The sequence below is a fragment of the Erpetoichthys calabaricus genome, chromosome 14, assembly GCF_900747795.2.
Source record: "Erpetoichthys calabaricus chromosome 14, fErpCal1.3, whole genome shotgun sequence".
NCBI classification, from domain to species: Eukaryota; Metazoa; Chordata; class Cladistia; order Polypteriformes; family Polypteridae; genus Erpetoichthys; species Erpetoichthys calabaricus.
The window spans coordinates 729,023-736,835 of record NC_041407.2 but is presented as its reverse complement, the minus strand read 5'-3'; the positions used below and the strand labels follow the sequence as shown (position 1 = coordinate 736,835).

At 42.0% G+C, this 7,813-nt stretch overlaps 1 long non-coding RNA gene across 4 annotated transcripts; it reads left to right on the top strand.

Annotated features, from left to right (window-relative positions):
* Positions 1 to 4,977: 4,977 nt before the first annotated feature.
* On the top strand, positions 4,978 to 6,983 carry LOC127530149 (uncharacterized). 4 transcript variants are annotated; one of them, XR_007936659.1, is made up of 3 exons: positions 4,978 to 5,054; positions 5,663 to 6,056; positions 6,213 to 6,983. It is a non-coding gene; the product is annotated as an uncharacterized LOC127530149 (long non-coding RNA). The 4 variants fall into 4 exon arrangements; XR_007936660.1 differs by lacking the exon at positions 4,978 to 5,054 and adding an exon at positions 5,245 to 5,422 and having other exon boundaries at positions 5,785 to 6,056; XR_007936657.1 differs by lacking the exon at positions 4,978 to 5,054 and adding an exon at positions 5,245 to 5,422 and having other exon boundaries at positions 6,309 to 6,983.
* The last annotated feature ends 830 nt before the right edge of the window (positions 6,984 to 7,813 follow it).

The window sequence follows — 7,813 nt, the reverse complement described above, 5'->3', positions numbered from 1 at the left end:
CATCCATTATTTAGCGGATTCTTCCCAGCCAGCAGAACTCCTCCAGGCAAAGGCAAGAAGGCCAATCCTTATGACACCTGCCTGCCTCAAACTGAAATTCTGCAGCTCACAACTAAAGACAAGAAATCAATAAGCGATCTCCAGCTCTCCAAACGCTGCCGAGAAAAAGGTCACGCAGGGGTGACACCGACACCCACAGGACGCTCCTCGTGCTGCGCCGCTTCTGTCTTCCTCCAAAGCAATGCAATAAATAATTACGTGACGACGCCTGGGCAGCCGGGAGCGGCTCCGTCTTACGCGACCCCTGAACCGCATCAGCGGCGAACGCACCCCGCCGCTCCGCTCACGGCCCATCCGTCCATTACGCCCGCTGTTTGAGATTAAACGGAGCTGGCATCGGCATGGCACGTGGTGCTGCTGGGCCCATCATGGGCTCTGTGGATTGGCATTGCCGGCCACGACCCACCCAAGAGGATTAAACAGCAAAGGGCAGCCGGCAATGGGACTGGCACCCCAGCAGGAGCAGGAGTCAGTGCCAGCGGGGCAGACGGCCTCAGGTTATGGAAAGCAGCTGGTGAGGCCTGTGATGGGATGGCACGTCGTTTAGAGTTGGGCCTGAGTTGTGAAGGCAAGCCGGTGTCACGGGACACGTCCTGGTTTTAGTGTCAATCCAACTGACTGTGACAAGTGACTCTGTGATGTCCCTTGTGAGGGACACAATTGTATGAGTCGTACTGGTGGAGAGTGGGTGGGTGCGTAGGAAAGGAACTTGAGGAGGAGTCCCAGCAGTATGATTCCCAATAATGCTTTTAGGATGTAGTGATAGATACTGTAGATAGATAGATAGACAGAATTTGGTATAGTAGGCAGGATTAGATAGATAGATAGATAGAATTTGGTATAGTAGGCAGGATTAGATAGATAGATAGAATTTGGTATAGTAGGCAGGATTAGATAGATAGATAGATAGAATTTGGTATAGTAGGCAGGATTAGATAGATAGATAGATAGAATTTGGTATAGTAGGCAGGATTAGATAGATAGATAGATAGAATTTGGTATAGTAGGCAGGATTAGATAGATAGATAGATAGAATTTGGTATAGTAGGCAGGATTAGATAGATAGATAGAATTTGGTATAGTAGGCAGGATTAGATAGATAGAATTTGGTATAGTAGGCAGGATTAGATAGATAGATAGATAGAATTTGGTATAGTAGGCAGGATTAGATAGATAGATAGAATTTGGTATAGTAGGCAGGATTAGATAGATAGATAGATACATAGATAGAATTTGGTGTAGTAGGCAGGATTAGATAGATAGATAGATAGATAGATAGACAGAATTTGGTATAGTAGGCAGGATTAGATAGATAGAATTTGGTGTAGTAGGCAGGATTAGATAGATAGATAGATAGAATTTGGTGTAGTAGGCAGGATTAGATAGATAGATAGATAGATAGATAGAATTTGGTGTAGTAGGCAGGATTAGATAGATAGATAGATAGATAGAATTTGGTATAGTAGGCAGGATTAGATAGATAGAATTTGGTATAGTAGGCAGGATTAGATAGATAGATAGATAGAATTTGGTATAGTAGGCAGGATTAGGTAGATAGATAGATAGATAGAATTTGGTATAGTAGGCAGGATTAGATAGATAGATAGATAGATAGAATTTGGTATAGTAGGCAGGATTAGATAGATAGATAGACAGAATTTGGTGTAGTAGGCAGGATTAGATAGATAGATAGATAGATAGATAGAATTTGGTATAGTAGGCAGGATTAGATAGATAGATAGATAGATAGATAGAATTTGGTATAGTAGGCAGGATTAGATAGATAGATAGATACATAGATAGAATTTGGTGTAGTAGGCAGGATTAGATAGATAGACAGAATTTGGTATAGTAGGCAGGATTAGATAGATAGAATTTGGTGTAGTAGGCAGGATTAGATAGATAGATAGATTGATTGATTGATTGACCAATTGATTGATTGATTTCAGAGTTGCTATTCACTCCTTGTCACCCCATACTGTGTACACTCAATGACACCAACATGTGCACAGACCCCCCCCCCCTTGGCCGCCTTGTCCACAATGGAGGACCTACTTGCGGGGGACACAGCTCACTGCAGCTTTCTGGCCAGCGTTGTACTGGACGTGTGACAATGAGCTCCATAACAGGTGAACCAACCAACAACGATTCTGCTTGGAGCGGTCAGAACCCGTGGCATCAGATGGGCATGTAACTCACAGAGCGGGTGCCGACTTTTCTCTCCAATCAGAATAAAATGAAACATTTCCTCTGCAACTTCACTTCCTGAAAGGTCCACCTGCATGAGTCCTAATGGTGGACACTGGGAGATTTTTCAGGTCAGGATGACAGAAGATGAGTTTCTACTCAATAACACTCAAAGGTCCCCCCATTTTGTCCCGCCCGTGCGCTTTAGGGACACCTTCAAGTGTCCACCCCAGGCTGAGAGGGGGTGCCGTTGCTAAGTGCCTCTCACTTGTCATCCCATGGGCAGGTCCAAGAAGTTGCCTGGCATGGCCTCCCCTCCAGACACAGAAAGAGCCCCCATACACACCGGCCCCCTGCTGACAGAGCAGACATCTTGTGATTTCTTTGATTTCCTTCCATTTTGAGTGTCATTTAATGGGGTTTCACCAGGGTGGTACCCCCGTACTTTACAGTCCCTTCTGATTTATTTCATATTTGCTATTAATTTATCTCTCGTCACCCCTCTTATCAGCAGCCCTGACTGTAGTGGAGCCCACCCTGAAGCCCACTCAAATCTTACCGACCAGCTGTGGCAAAGGGAGGAGGAGGAGGAGAACAAGCAAACGCCATTAGAGCTACAAGGTGACCCGTTCTGTCATTAAATGCAATGAGACCACCGGACATGTCACTGGTGTGAAGTGGCACAAACGGCTCATTTTTATATCCAATCCTGATTAAGGACCCTGATTGTGTGTTACTCGGGGGTGCAGAGCCACACCGCTGAAGACCCTGAGCTCCGCTCCGCACTTCTGTAGTGATGGCCGTTCTTGCTACTTGGTAGCCCGTGGTGGGTTTACTCAGTAAGATTCTGATTAGGACCCCCGTTAGTTTATCTAGTGACCCCCCCCCACCACCCCTTCACTTTATTCCACCCCGCTAGTGTTTTAGACAGCTGGTCTCACAGCCACAGTGGCCTTCTGCAGGATGAGATGTCTGCCCCCCCAGTGTGCTGATGGCCGTTTCTGGTCTGACCAGTTAAAGTCTTTTCTTTTCTTTTCTTTTTCCTTTATTTTGAGTGACAAGCTGAAGTTTTACCAAAACATGGCAGTGGGCTTCAGCAAAGAGTTGAATAACGGACTCCTTCTTGCTAGCCTGCAGCATTCAAGGAAAGAGAAGCTAACAAACATAAGACAAAGACCCCCAAAGAAAAGGGAAATCAAAACAAAGTAAACCTTTCCTTAGGCGATGATTTCTGACTCCAACTTCGCTGAATAAAACATTTGGACGCTCGCACACTGCGATATTTCCTAGAAGCTACTGTGTTCCAATGGCCACCGTGCACCTGAACTCGAGCAGACCTTTCGACTCATCATCATCATCATCATCAGCAGCAGCATTTACACTCTGATGAAGGTCACAATGGCAGTACACCGAGCTGGACTGACCAGTCACTTCCTCCAGCTTCTCCATGGACACCACCCTGTGCCCCCTGTCCACAAGGGCGAGGCAGGGCCAAACTAGGACCTCACTGATCTGCCTTACTTATGGGCCTGACCCCAAACTCAAAAGGCAGGCTTCAAGTGGGGCTCAGGTCTTTAAACGTTCTAAATACAGAAAAACACACAAAAGGGAGAGGATGAACCGTCAAACCTCTGGCATGAAAAGACAGGACCAATAAAGATTCTTTAAAAAAGAAGAATTCATTTTTATGAGCAAAAGAAGAACAGAAAAGCAGAAGAAAAAGTCAAGACAATGAAATCCAATCTGATATCCAGAAAAATGAAAATCCAAAAACACGCAAAAACCCAAACAGCGGCGCCATCTCTCCAACAGTCCTGGACCTCTGAGGGACTCGTCTTCTCCACCAGAACATAAAAACACAGGGCGGGGCCTCAGATGTGATGTCACCATAGCCCCGCCTCCACTCCCAAAATGCAAGGAAAGAAACCTTGAGACTCGCACACACAACACATGGCAATAATAACAAAACCACAAGAAATATAATAACTCAAAATCAAAAATAGACGGGAAGAAATATTTGAGCCACCAGGAAACAAAGCAGAGCAGAAATACAGCAGGACAGGCGAGACCGGATCTGCCCAGCTCTGCCCTTGGTCATCTGCCACTCGCCCAGGACTGGCACGTCTTACTCACTGCTCTGCTCTGCTCTGTGTGCTTAGATGTTGGCATCATGGCCAGGGCCGGATTTATATGAAAAGAGGCCCTAGGCTATTCCACTTATGAGGCCCTTTCACCTTCCATTTTTAAGTTTGTAAAATACATGAGAGATAATAAAATTTTGCTAACAATTTGAATGTAGGCTCCTCTTGATCTTGAGGCCCTAGGCTGAAGCCTAGTTAGCCTATAGGAAAATCCGGCCCTGATCATGGCCCATCTGGGGAAAGAAAGAAGGAGCTCTTTAGGGATGGCTTTAGCCCTGCAGATGGTGGTCTTACGTCATTAATGCTGCCCCAATGCTTCACAGCTGCTTGTGTGTGGCGATACATAGATAGACACAGATGAAAGGCACTATATAACAAGATAGATAGATAGATAGAATTTGGTATAGTAGGCAGGATAGATAGATAGATAGATAGATAGATAATGTAGTTGGCAGGATAAGATAGATAGATAGATAATGTAGTTGGCAGGATTAGATAGATAGATAGATAGATAGATAGATAGATAGTGTAGTTGGCAGGATTAGATAGATAGATAGATAGATAGATAGATAGATAATGTAGTTGGCAGGATTAGATAGATAGATAGATAGATAGATAGATAGATAGATAATGTAGTTGGCAGGATTAGATAGATAGATAGATAATGTAGTTGGCAAGATTAGATAGATAGATAGATAGATAGTGTAGTTGGCAGGATTAGATAGATAGATAGTGTAGTTGGCAGGATTAGATAGATAGATAGATAGATAATGTAGTTGGCAGGATTAGATAGATAGATAGATAATGTAGTTGGCAGGATTAGATAGATAGATAATGTAGTTGGCAGGATTAGATAGATAGATAGATAGATAATGTAGTTGGCAGGATTAGATAGATAGATAGATAATGTAGTTGGCAGGATTAGATAGATAGATAGATAGATAGATAGATAATGTAGTTGGCAGGATTAGATAGATAGATAGATAGATAGATAGATAATGTAGTTGGCAGGATTAGATAGATAGATAGATAATGTAGTTGGCAGGATTAGATAGATAGATAGATACTGTAGTTGGCAGGATTAGATAGATAGATAGATAGATAGTGTAGTTGGCAGGATTAGATAGATAGATAGATAAATAGATAATGTAGTTGGCAGGATTAGATAGATAGATAGATAGATAATGTAGTTGGCAGGATTAGATAGATAGATAGATAATGTAGTTGGCAGGATTAGATAGATAGATAGATAGATAGATAGATAGAAAATGTAGTTGGCAGGATTAGATAGATAGATAGATAATGTAGTTGGCAGGATTAGATAGATAGATAGATAGATAGATAGATAGATAGATAATGTAGTTGGCAGGATTAGATAGATAGATAGATACTGTAGTTGGCAGGATTAGATAGATAGATAGATAGTGTAGTTGGCAGGATTAGATAGATAGATAGATAAATAGATAATGTAGTTGGCAGGATTAGATAGATAGATAGATAGATAGATAGATAGATAGATAGATAGATAGATAGATAGATAGATAGATAGATAATGTAGTTGGCAGGATTAGATAGATAGATAGATACTGTAGTTGGCAGGATTAGATAGATAGATAGATAGATAGATAGATAATGTAGTTGGCAGGATTAGATAGATAGATAGATAATGTAGTTGGCAGGATTAGATAGATAGATAGATACTGTAGTTGGCAGGATTAGATAGATAGATAGATAGATAGTGTAGTTGGCAGGATTAGATAGATAGATAGATAAATAGATAATGTAGTTGGCAGGATTAGATAGATAGATAGATAGATAATGTAGTTGGCAGGATTAGATAGATAGATAGATAATGTAGTTGGCAGGATTAGATAGATAGATAGATAGATAGATAGATAGATAGATAGATAGAAAATGTAGTTGGCAGGATTAGATAGATAGATAGATAATGTAGTTGGCAGGATTAGATAGATAGATAGATAGATAGATAGATAGATAGATAGATAGATAGATAGATAGATAGATAATGTAGTTGGCAGGATTAGATAGATAGATAGATACTGTAGTTGGCAGGATTAGATAGATAGATAGATAGTGTAGTTGGCAGGATTAGATAGATAGATAGATAAATAGATAATGTAGTTGGCAGGATTAGATAGATAGATAGATAGATAGATAGATAGATAGATAATGTAGTTGGCAGGATTAGATAGATAGATAGATACTGTAGTTGGCAGGATTAGATAGATAGATAGATAGTGTAGTTGGCAGGATTAGATAGATAGATAGATAAATAGATAATGTAGTTGGCAGGATTAGATAGATAGATAGATAGATAGATAGATAATGTAGTTGGCAGGAATAGATAGATAGATAGATAGATAATGTAGTAGGCAGGATTAGATAGATAGATAGAATTAGGCGTAGTAGGCAGGATTAGATAGATAGATAGATAATGTAGTAGGCAGGATTAGATAGATAGATAGATAGATAGATAGATAGAATTAGGCGTAGTAGGCAGGATTAGATAGATAGATAGACGCCCCTAACTTTCTTCTGTCACAGGACATGCAGCATTCCATAATATTTCCCAAATCCCAGCGTTCCTGAAGCGTAATCTTGGGGTCTGCGGTGCGTCCCTTCGTTGTCCCAGGTGGTCTCTGGCTCTTTCTGTTCCCGACTTCTTCTCGTGGTCCTTTGCTCCTCTGATTTCCTTCCATCTCTGCTCTCCATGAGGTGATTGCCGCTGATGGCCTTCTGCTGGCTCTCAGCCTCCATGCCATTTTCTTTCTGACTTGTCGTGGCTCCCTGATGCTGTGCAGCACGCAGAAGCCCAAGATGGAGGATATCCACGGCGAGTGATTGACTGCGGCCGAGTAAAACGGAGCAGGACCCTCAGAGGGATCCATTCATCTATTGGTAAATGAATAAGCATAAACATTCAATTAGGTATGGAAGCCCAATATCTTATTGACAGAGTGGGTAAGCGGCACGTCTGCACGGCCGCCCTATAATTACGCGCCTCGCCGGTAAGTTTGCTGTCATTATTTCTCTTTGAAATGCTCCTCCAGTGACACGGCACTTGTTAATTATAGATCGGTCTCCACGTATTATAGAGTTATACCGTATTGATCGTAACGCTATCAAGCGCTGAGCCTGTTCTGGATATTGTTAATTATTGTTACCGTGACAGCAGATCACTTTGCTGATGAAATTCTTATTAACATTCGGCAACTTACAAATTGCACTAATTGGCTTATTGCAAACACATCATCCATCTGTATCAGATATTGAATCCGTTAGCAGAGTCAAACCTCGTTGTTCCGTCAGATCCCAAAAAGTGGAAGTGATACTTCAGAGTCGGGGAGTCCAGCGGAGCGAGCGCAGAAAGGAGAATCCTTGGCCAGCGATGGCCGTGCAGTCCT